The sequence below is a fragment of the Pteropus vampyrus genome, unplaced genomic scaffold (genome assembly GCF_000151845.1).
Source record: "Pteropus vampyrus isolate Shadow unplaced genomic scaffold, Pvam_2.0 Scaffold236, whole genome shotgun sequence".
Classification (NCBI taxonomy): Eukaryota; Metazoa; Chordata; class Mammalia; order Chiroptera; family Pteropodidae; genus Pteropus; species Pteropus vampyrus.
Genome location: NW_011889017.1, coordinates 1831305 through 1842938, shown reverse-complemented (window position 1 = coordinate 1842938; position 11634 = coordinate 1831305).

Here is an 11634-nt window from a genome sequence, read left to right as displayed (position 1 = left end):
CTCAGGAATTTATGGGATAGTTGAGAGATCATACAAAGCACATAAAACAGCCGGACAGTGATAGAAAATACCACCTAAGGGAGGATAAATCATCCAAGGGCCAATAGAGTTTCAGAGACCCAGGGACCAAGCATGGACTAAGAGAAGTCAAAGAAGGCTGGAGAGAGAGGGTGAGCCTGACGCAGGCCTGGAGGGGGTGAATTGAGCTTTAAGACAACGAGAAATGAGACTGGCACATATGAGAACAAGGAAAAAAACACCTTGCATCAGAACAAATGAGTTTAAATATGATTTTATATAAGCACACAACTTCAGGAAGTTGAATATTCGGAGGATATAGTTAACATTTAGGAAGGAAACTTGCCCTCTTCCCAAATATCTCAGAGATGATTTCAGAGGCTCACCTTTTCTTATTCTTTTCATCGTTTATTTACCCAACATAATTCAATCTTCCCCATGGGATAGATGTTGGGGATGCAAGTATAAATATGGCACTGTGTCTCCCTTTGAGGAGCTTCCAGTCCAGCGAAGAAAAGCACACACACTCTGACTTTATCATCATGTGTTCTGGGCCTCATTGGAGCTATGTCTGGAGTGATTTGGGGGCACTGAGAAGGGTGTGATTCCTCATGCTAGACCAGGGCTCTGGGAAGTATTTATATAGCAGATGGCATTGACGTTGGCTGAGGATGAGTATGAGATTCCCCAGACAGTGAGGGTGAAGGGCAAGGCCGACCAAGAAAGCTATCTGAGATGTCCATGGAGTTGCCAAGCACACAGCACATTGTGGCCCCGGGGCAGTTTTCATGGTCAGATGGTGAGTCCAAGTTACATGGACTTTTCTCCAAATGGGGAGAATGCAGGGCCCCTCCTTTGAAAGTTTTGATTAAGTGGGTCCTGGACATGTGGATTTGAAAAAATCTCCCTAGGTGCTTCTGATATTCTCTTGGTTGAAAAGCAAGGAATGGAGCTGAAGGTCTAATGACGGGGGCAGAGGAATAGAATGAAAATACAGCCTGGCTCAGCCTGTGTGCTGGTTTTAAAATATGCCCACAATTCTTTGATGCTTCTCCCTTCAGGAAGTGGAGCTTAATTTTCCTCCCTTTTAGTGCTGGCAAAGCTTAGTGACTTATTTCTAACGAAGAGAAACAGGTAGGTGTGATGGTGTGTGATTTTGGAGACAAAGTTACAAAAAGGCCCTGTGGTTCCTCTTTGCTTTCTCTCTGGGATCACGCACTCAGGAGGAAGCCAGTTGCATGTTGTAAAAACACTCAAGTAACCCTATGGAAAGACCCATGTGATGAGAAATGGATGCCTCCAGTCAACAACCGTGGGAACAATGTTAAAAATGGCTCTTCCAGCTCCCTCGAGCCATAGGCCAGAAACATCCTACATTCATCAAGCCATTTATTTTCTATATTTTCCGATGTTTTGACATCTGGGGCCTTGCTGACACTGGGAAGACTGACCCTCCCACAGCAAGATAATTCTCAGAGATAACAAATATCTTAGTTCAGGCAGCTATAACAGAATGCCATAGACTGGCGACTTATAAACAACATAAATTTATTTTCTTCGGTTCTGGAGGCTGTGAAGTGCAAGACCAGGGTGTCAGCAGATTCGGTGTCTGGTGAGGGCCTGCTTCCTGGTGCTTCCCCATGTGGCTCTGCATGATGTGGCATGGTGTGACATTGTGTGCTGCCTCCTCTTGGGAATTGTGAGTAACAAACTATCTTTTCAATAGCAGTTATTGCCAGATCTGTTGGCCTCACTATAATGAATAAAAACAAAACCTATATCCTAAAACATACCTAGCCAAATTTTTCCTGAATTCCTGACCCATGGAAACTTGGAGATAATAAATGTTTGAAGCAATAAATTTTGTGGTAATTTGTTATCAGCAATCAACAATTAATATAGCCTATGAAGGCCTATAGATTTAAAAAATTAGGGAAATGCCATAGTTTTTAAGAAGGAGAGCAACATGCTCAATTTTTATTAAAAAAGGCATCTCTGACAGCATTTGAGGATGGTAGGAGAGGGAGTGGCCACAGGATAGAGAGACTAATGTATTGGATCTGCCAGTGTTCTGGCCAATGTGACAAATCTGATCCTTTTATCTTGTTAATACAACATCTTAGATTATAACTTTGAAAAAATATACGGAGAAAAAAAGAACATACAATGGGTTTGACTATTTCATTTGCTGTTTTCCAAAGTATTCTGTTTCATTGATGCCTTTTTCGGCAATGCTTATTTTCCCTGGGAGGGCCATACTAAGAAAGACCTAGTATTAACAAGTATCCCCTTTCTCAGTTTATTTTCTCCATCTGTTTGAAGAGTCCAAAAACACCTTGTGACTTTTTCCTTTCCTATGGTTTTTGCCTTGTTTATTTAGTGTAGTGACATCAGAAGACCTGACCTAAGGGTTAAAAGCTGAGGATGTTCAGTTTGTGTAAATGGTTAGAGATTAGGGAAATAAGACGTGGTAGGAGAAGCACGAACTGAGGTTATTGTGCTTGGAAGGAGAAGGCTTGGGTTGACTTAGCAGACCTTCCTCATGTGTCTGATTGGATTCATCCTTCTGTGGAGGACAGGGCTAAAATCAGCTCTTTTTTTCTCCATAGAAGAAAGAAGGGGGAGGGTGGTAGAGGAGAGAGAGGCCTTATCCCCTGCATGCGGGATTGACCTTAGACACAAGAATGGTTTTATTTATGATTGCCATGGAGCAAAGCAGAATTACTCAACAATTACAGTCTTTCCACATATTCATATCACATTTTTCCAAAGATATAACCTGTGCATACTTTTAATGATTTCTTAAAATCTCTATTTTAGTACATAAAAAAATCTGAGCAGATAGTTTTTAAACAAAGAAGAATAACAAGCCATCAGTTGATTCTGTAAGCCTTCTTTGAGGAGACAAGGAGAAATATGTTTCCAAAATTAATTAGATTTAAAGATGATACCATGCCAATTTCTTGGAATCAGAACAAGATAGAAATGTGTGGATTAGTGATTCCAGAGGTTGGAGAATTTGTCTCTCAGATGGAGTCCAAGACCTGAGGGGATCTCGATGTAAGAAGAAGGCACTTAGTGGGTTTTCTTATTTCTATAAAAGGCTCCAGTAATTTCCAAGGCATATTTGTAGGGCATGGGGGTATAACATGGCAACTTTAGACAAAACAAAAACAAAAACAAGATGAAGTTTCATTCACATTCAGAGAATTTGCTTAATTCTTGACGACTAGTAACACTGCTGGAGGATTTATCTCCAGTAAGGACCAGTGTGCATGTATACAGCAACAGAGAGCAAGGGAGATGGGTCTTAGTGCAGCCTTTGCTCTCTGAGCGCACTAAACTAGCAAGCCCTCACCCACGGAGATGGGGTGAGGGCTGATGATTTGGTGATGGACCGCGTAGCAGGGGCGCTTCTGAGTGGGCTCGGCTCTTAGCTCCTGCCAACCTCCTATCCGCCACAATGTGTCCTTCCTTGTCTGAGTCCAGAGACAAAACACTCTGACCAACAACTGACTCTCAGCCAGGGCCCTAATCCTCAAGGGCGCGTAGGAAGCAGGTCCTCCGTGAAGTTCAGGAGCCGCCTCTTCCTCTAGGTGGCAGCACACTCCGCGTAAAGCAGGCGGAGTCCTTGCCAAAGGCATAACCTTTCCCAGGAGGATGGCTCTGCAGAGGTGAGGCCAGGTCACTGCCCTGCTATGGGCCCTCAGGGCCTGTCGCTGTAGAATCTTCCCGCCATGCCACTGCCCCCTCGCCCCCACCTGCGGGGTGGACACGTATACACACTCACATGCACACTTGCACAGATACATACACACTTATACATGCACATACTCACACGTGCACACACACATACATGCAGGCTCATGCATTCACACACAAACACACTCACTCATGATCTGAATGCTTGTGTCCTCCCCAAATTCACACGTTGAAATTCTCACCCTCAATTTGATGGTATTTGGTGGTGGAGCCTTTGATTAGATGAGGTTGTGAAGAATGATAGGATTAACATTTCTATGAAAGAGATCTCACAGAACTCTCTGCTGCAACCAGAAAAAGTCTGCAACCAGAAGAGGCCCTCACCTTCCCAGGCTGGCACCCCAATCCTGTACTTCCAGCCTTCAGAACTGTGAGCAATGAATTTCTGTTGTTTATAGGCCACCCAGTCTGTAGTAGTTTGTTACAGCAGCTTTAACAGACTAAGACCCTCACCAGTATGGACTCACACATGAGTGCACACTCACACACTCACAGTACACAAGCATTCACATATACATTAGCTCACAGGCACACACTCACGAACAAACACTTACATGTGCACATGCATACATGCACAGCACCTCCCTTAGGTCACTTGCCAGCTCTGAAGGTCAGTGAAATGGCAGTTCTGGCTGTCCTGCCCTTGGCTTAGTCTTCACTGTTTGCTAACATCTTGTTAATGACTCCTCAACATATTAAATGACAAGAGAGTGTATTTTGCTTTCCTGGGTAATCCCCAGACCAGAGGGCTCCAGCTTGTCAGAGTGACATGGGGTGCTGACGTGAGTTGCCTGTCCTGAGCCTGCACGCCAGGTCTATATAAGGGGCTGTGTCCCTGAGGCACACTGTCCCTGCACCACCTCCCCCAGCCCCCGCCTCCTCAGTTGTGTTTGCTGTGGGGACGCCCTCTTTGGTGACTCACCCTGCATCCACAGAGAGTAACCAGGGATGCCAGAAATGCCAACAACTCAATCAGTGCATTTGGTACCACCTTTTAAACCTGCAAATGCCCAAAGCATGTGGCCATGGGCATATGACACAGGAGCCTTCCATATCCTAATCCTTGCAGGGACTTCTTGGTTGGCAGTCGATCCTGTGAGAAAGTGAACACTTAGCGCAGGGCCAGGAGTGAACTCTGGAGACAGGAGATGCATGTAAAACCCTTGTGAATCTGGGTATTGCTTGGGTGGATTGGAGAGTAAGGGGCTGGCATTGGAAGAAAGGCATTGGGTCCAGCCCATCAGTGCCACCTCTGTGTAGAGTGATGAAATGTTCTGGCCCTTACTATCCTCATTTGGAAAACAAGGGTTATAATATTTACTGTCTCAGTTTCAGTAATAGATGATGTAAAGATAAGAACTCAGTCTTGAGGGGCTTCCTACTACTTGATCCTTGCAGTCCTGAGGATATTTCTGAGGCAGCTGGAAGCTCCCTTTGGAGTGGTCCCAGCACCTCACTTGGTTTCCCGCTGCTCAGGCATCGCAGTCCTATTTTAGGGTCTGCTCAGCTCCAATTTCTCAGGGACTCTCAGAAGTTTGGCATTCCTTCAGAAGGGCTGAGGGACCCTGTAGAGGGGTGCGGATGGGGCCGCTCTGCCTCTTTCCCAGCAGCTAACTGCCTGGAACTCTAGGAGCTGACCCAGGGCTTGGATCCAATTACAGCCCTGTGCCTCAGAGCAGCAAGAATCTTATGCTCCAAGAGTGTGATCAGCAATCCAGCCCCGCCCCTCTGTGACCTGTAATGCAAAGACAATCCTCAGAGTCACTGTGGCCTCTCGGAGACTTCCTGTGGTGCTTATTGATGGAGACTTCATCATCATACAAAGTCAAGCCCACATGATCCCGGCTCCCGACCGATGTCAGGCATCAGGAATTTGTGACGACATGAATGGACCTCGAGATAATCACGCTAAGCGAAATAAGCCAGACAGAAAAAGCTGAAAATTACATGATATCACTTATATGTGAAATATAAACCTAAAAGCAACAAATGAACAGGACAAACAAACACTCATGGACGTGGATTATAGACTAGCGGTTACCGGGGAAAAGAGGAGGTGTAGGGGTTAGTGCTGGTACACTTCAACTTTTAATACAAAGTTGAAGGGGCATTATGTTAAGTTTATTCTGCCATAGTGTGGGGAAAGAGTTTTTCTAAAATAACATGGGAACTGTGTGTCAGAGATGTAAGACTTTTGGTGTTGGTGGTTGTTGTTGTGCGTCTTGGACATCATTAAAAGGTGGGAGGAAAAATTCACAGAGGACATGCTAAATACCACTGGAAGCCATATGGCATTGGGGCTACGCTCTGAAAAGGAACAGGCATGGGTGGGGGGGCTTGAAATGCAAGAGTTCCGGGTTACAGTGCGGTGGGTGGCGGGCTGGCAGGCTTCTCCCCAGGGAACTGTTTCCTCGCTTGCCTTGGCAGGGATGAGGCAGGGCAGCCCGATATGCAGACTCTGAAATGTATGCTCCTGGTGCTTTTGGAAAAAGGAGAACACTAAATCTGGCTTCCACAGGTCAGCTCTTATGTCTCCGCTTCCAACAGCAAGCAGATGGATTAATTCAGTGGTCTCTGGACTAGCAACAGCAACATCACCTAGGACCATGTTTCGGAGGCTGATTCTAGGGCCCCTTCCAGATCAGCAACTCCAAGCTGGGAGCTGGGAATTCATCTTTAATTAGCCCTCCAGGCATTTGAGATGCACGCTCAAGTGTGAAAACCCCTGGTTTATTTAAATATCAGTCTGAAGTTATTCAGTTATTCTGTTTCTAGCAATTTATTTTCATTTCTAGGAATTTATTCTATGGACACAGTCATATAAGTGCCCAAAGATATGGGCATGACTTCTATGAACAATGGAAATATCACAAAGGTCTGTCCAATGGAGGAATGGTGAAATCAGCGATGGCACATATATACAATGAAAGTCTAAGCTTTCTAATAATGAGATAGCTTTAGAGACACTGTTCTATAAAGATGCTTAAGATCTGTGGTTAAATAAAACAACACATTCCACCATAGCCTACTAAATGCAATCCCACTTGTGTTTGTAAAAGGAGATAACATGAGTACACATACAAACACATTAGTTTGTGTCTGGAAAATATACAACATGAGCATGAATTAATTTAATAGTGTGAAAACTACCAGTGAAAAGAAATAAAAGCCAAAAAATTATGCAGAGAGAGAGCCCACGTTTCTCTGCGTACTGTCCTTCCTCTTACCTCCCCCATCCGCTCACCAGCTATTACTATCATTCCCATCAGACTAACACATCAGCTCATTTCCTCATGTCTGTCTTCCATGGAAACCGAGATATAAAGTTTCATGATGCTTGAAGATATTACACAGCCTCATAACATTTATTTCCAGACTAAATAGTTTAATCTTGCTGTCTAATTTTTTCCCAGAAAACCTTAGTCATCATTGAAGTTCTTCTGTGGAACTGTCTATAAGTTGTACCAATTTGGAGATGTCAGGCTAAGGCATAATTAATTTCTCCAGGTAGGTTAATTTTATTAGGGTAGTTATGAATCATCAATGGTTAATCATGATTGTAGTGCTCTTTGTAAACTTGGCTGAGGGTGATATTCAATTGATAGATAAAAGAGAAATAAATTTTGAAATATGGTGTCAATGAAGGAATATGAGAAGAGACATGGGGGCGGGGAAGAGAGAGAGAGAGAGAGAGAGAGAGAAATGTAAAGATTTTCAGCTATCAGCCCTCAACTCTGAAACTTGCTGAAACTGATCTGACGGAAGCGGCCGTGCGGGATGATGCCCCAGGCTTCCTCACATGGGGGCCTGGTGATAATAGGCGTCTGCGATGGGGGCGCCCACGCTGCTAAGATACTAAGACCATCTGTTCATTTCTGATTGTTGGGGTTGCAACGCACCCACAAAGATAGCTAGCTGCCTCCGCAACAGGTCTTGATCACCCAGCGTTTTGTATCCCGCCAGAAGACGTAGAAAAGAGAAACTACTAAAACCACAACCGAACCACTTCTCTCTGCGCTGGCTGGGAAATGGCAAGCCGAGTGGGCGAGGACACGTGCCTGCAAGCACATCTACGTCCTATGAGCGGTGTGAGGGAGAGCAAGGATGACACTCAGTGATGAACACCTGTGACTGAAGGTACGCCAAGTCTGTTAGTGATTGCTCAGTTTTTTTCTTTTTTTTCACTATTTTCTCTTAAGTTCTCCCATCATGAAAGATATATTTACTCATTTTATTTGGGGGGGGGGGAAAAGAAATGTGGAGATAGGAGTTAGTTTCCCTGGAAATATCCAAAGCAAGGACAGTTTTTCTTTGGATCCTCACTGTGCAGCAGGGAGCTTTACAGATATTCCAGCTTAATAGTTTCTAAATGGAGTTCTTTAACTTGAAACTTGGCAAAATAATTGTGACTTACCAGAGTGCTCTGCGGGTAAACTGTATCATGGAGCAATGACGGCTTGTAACCTGCTTGGTGCACACAGAGAGTGTGTAATCCAGGGGCAAGCCCCAATGCCCTGGGGGTTGATAACGTTTTTCTAGCCACTAGGGGTTGAGGCAAGGTCCTATTCTTGGAACTGGCCTGTTCCCCCTCTGCACTCTGCATCGTCCTTTCTCGGTTCCTGCACTTAGTTTCTGTCTTAGTTATCAGTTGCTGCAAAACAAATCACCCCGAATTAGCAGCTTACACAACAAACAGTTATTATCTCACATTTTCTATGGGTCAGTATTTGGGAATAGCTTAGTCATGTGGTTCTGGCTTAAGGTTTCTCATGAGGTTGCAGGCAAGGCCGAGGTCATCTGAAGGCCTGAGGGAGCTTACTCCCATAGCTGTTGGCAAGAGGCCTCAGTTGCTGGCCCCGTGGGTCTTTCTATAGGGCTACTTCAGTGTCCTCAGACATAGCTTGCCCCAGAGTGAGTGATTCAAACAAGAGAGGAAGGAAGTCACACATCACTGCTTCCATCTTATCTGTTAGAAGTGAGTCTTTACCTGCAGTCCACACTCAAGCCAGGGGAATCACGTTGTCCTTTTGAAGGGAGGGGCACTGAAGAATCTGTGTGCATAGTTTGAAACTTCTGCAGCCTCCATGGGATGACACATTCACTCCATCACTTACTTGTTCGTGCGTCCATCTGTCCATCTCTCCATTTATATAATACGTTTTCACGAGTGCCTGCTAGGTATGAGCATTATATCAGATACTAGGTAAACGGCAGGTGAGGCAGATGTGGAAATCTTCCCTCCCTTTTACACCCAACCCCAAAGCCTAGTCTCGCGGTTAGACAGATACCAGCAAGAGTATTTTAATGCCTGCTGGATCATTTTTTTTTTACACGGGTGGTGATCTTTGTTTAATTTAAGAGCCAAAGAGATAGACCCTTTCAAGGTGAAAGAAAGTAAACCCTTGAAGGCTTACCAAGTGCAAGCACTACAGGAAAGCCACAGATAAGGTGGCAGCTATTCTGTATAAGCATTGAGCAGGAACTGGCAGCTAGACTCTGCTGAGAAGGGGCACCAAGGTGAAATGCTAAAGGGCATTTAATAACAAAGGATTCTAATGCTTAGCGTAAGTGATTTGCTTTGCTGTGATGTAACTTCTTCTCCACCTCCTCGAACCTTTCCTAAAACCAATGCCTGTGTGAGAGGTTGTTTGAGCTGTTCATCACATTTGGGATTGCAGTCTAGGAGGGTGACCATGAATTTTTGGTGACCTTGCCTGTTCTGGCATAAAATATAGTATAAAAATACCGAGAAGTTAGAGATGGAGTTTGTTAGGATTCTGTGAAGCGGTTGGGACATAGGGAGTTGAGGCATTGTTGGGGACATGGAGAATGGATCTCGCAATGGACCTCAAGGAGGGAAGTGACTTGACAGGAAGGAAGGAGAGCATTTATGGATGGAACATTCAGAGAAAATTGAAGAATTGAAAATAATAAAATCAGAGAAAATTGAAGAATTGAAAATAATAAAAGTAATGACCTAGAAAAATAAGAGATTATGATCAGAGAAGCAAGTTTTAATTTATGATATCAGAGGTGTGACATCCTGGGTGATTGTAGGGTCTTAAGTGTGGCCACAAGTAAGAAGATGAAGAGGAGGAGAGTGGGGGTGATTAGAGATGAGGTGTTCTAGCAACGGAGGTGTCAGATGGCATGTTTGTGAGAAAGCTGAAGTCGCCCCAAAAGCCCAGCAGTACCTGAGTTGGAGACCAAGCCCAGTCCAGCTCAGTGAAGATCAACTGTTCAGTGCTTCAGTGACTGAGGTGAGTAAGTGGGTAATAGATAAACAATAGTGGTAGAGGTGGTGGGATCAAAAAGACATGAATTTCAAGGGCACATGAACTTTTCCCATAGACTGGAGGGGCTATATTTAGACAGCTACGAGGATGAGGGTGCATGAAGACACAGTCTCTGCATCCAGCTTGAAGTATGAAAAAAAATCGAGGTTGGGGGGTTTTCCCCTTCTACACATCCTCTAAGGTGAGAGCTGCTTTTTCACACTCTCTCCCCTGGTGAACGGCATTCTCTTGTCAGAGCTCTGAGATAGCTGGTTTCTCAGAGAGAGAAGAGGGCATAGGGAATTTTGGTTAGGATTTTAGGGAAGATTTCATAGAAAAGTTTCAAAAGCATACAAAGAAAGGGTTCGGGGTACCGGGGGGAGCACTTTTATAGAACAGTTTCGAGTCAGGTACACAGAAGGCATGCGCGATGTGACTTGCACTGGTGTGATATCTAAAAGGCGAGCCATCCACCACAGGTGATGTGATGGTGATGGGAACTATTACCTCCCTGGTCAGTTATTTCCAGTTATTTGCTGATCGCTGTGGCTGCTACAGTGGTCAGCAGGAGCTGTGTCTTGCCTGATGCAAATGCGGGCCTCACTTGATCGCCACCACCCTTACTTCTTAGTGTCGTCTCTTTGCTCAGTGCTGTGCGAGTCTCTTCATGTCCATGTACGACATCTCTATGCAGGGTCTGTGGACCTGTGTGGATTCTTGAACTCTTTGCAGTCTGTCTACAACATGATATAACTACAGAAATCAAAAGTGAGGATTTAGATATGTTTTCAGTAATCTGACATTGTCAAACCTTCCCAGCACATGAACCGCTGGTCTAAGCAATGTATATCCAATTAGATCCTGTCAAATTTGTGTGGTAGTTTGAGCATGGTATAAGCTGTGTAATAGCCTGGTACTACCACATATTTGTCTGTGAAGACTTGGAAACTTACAAATATGTAAATTATTTCTTTACTGCGGGCACTTGAAAAGCATTGATCTATATCTCCTTCAATGTTTTATAATAATGATTTTTTTTTCTGACTTAGTCATTAATGATCAGAAAGGAAATAAAGATATTGATAATAAGTGCATGTGTTCTCTTTGCTCTTTACATTTAGATTCAGATTTTCATGTTCATGTTCCTGGTTCCCGTAAAGATTCTAGTGGTCACTCTCAGATAGTCCAATTCAACAGGACTGGCAAGAGCCTGGGAATCTGCTTTGTCAATATTCTTTGCTCCCTCCCTCCAAACCATCCTTGTACCTTGAGCATGGAAGGGCTGCATTTTGAGGAAAAGTGATCTACAGGAGGGAAACTCTCAGTGGTCGGGAAGTAGGCGGGTGACTGGGGCCGGTAAGACCATACGTAGTGTGTGCTGGAGAGGTGGGATCGTCGGATCTTCCCTCTGCCCATTCAGAAGGCTGGACCTCTCAGCAGCGGAAGATGCTCCGGTTGCAGTTCAGAAGCCCAGGCATTCGTGTTTCTCCTGAAGATTTGACCTTTTCTATGAAAAGAATGAGAGGCTTTATGCAGCTCGATAGTAAATTTTTAAAAGAATAACATGCCGTGTTAGTAA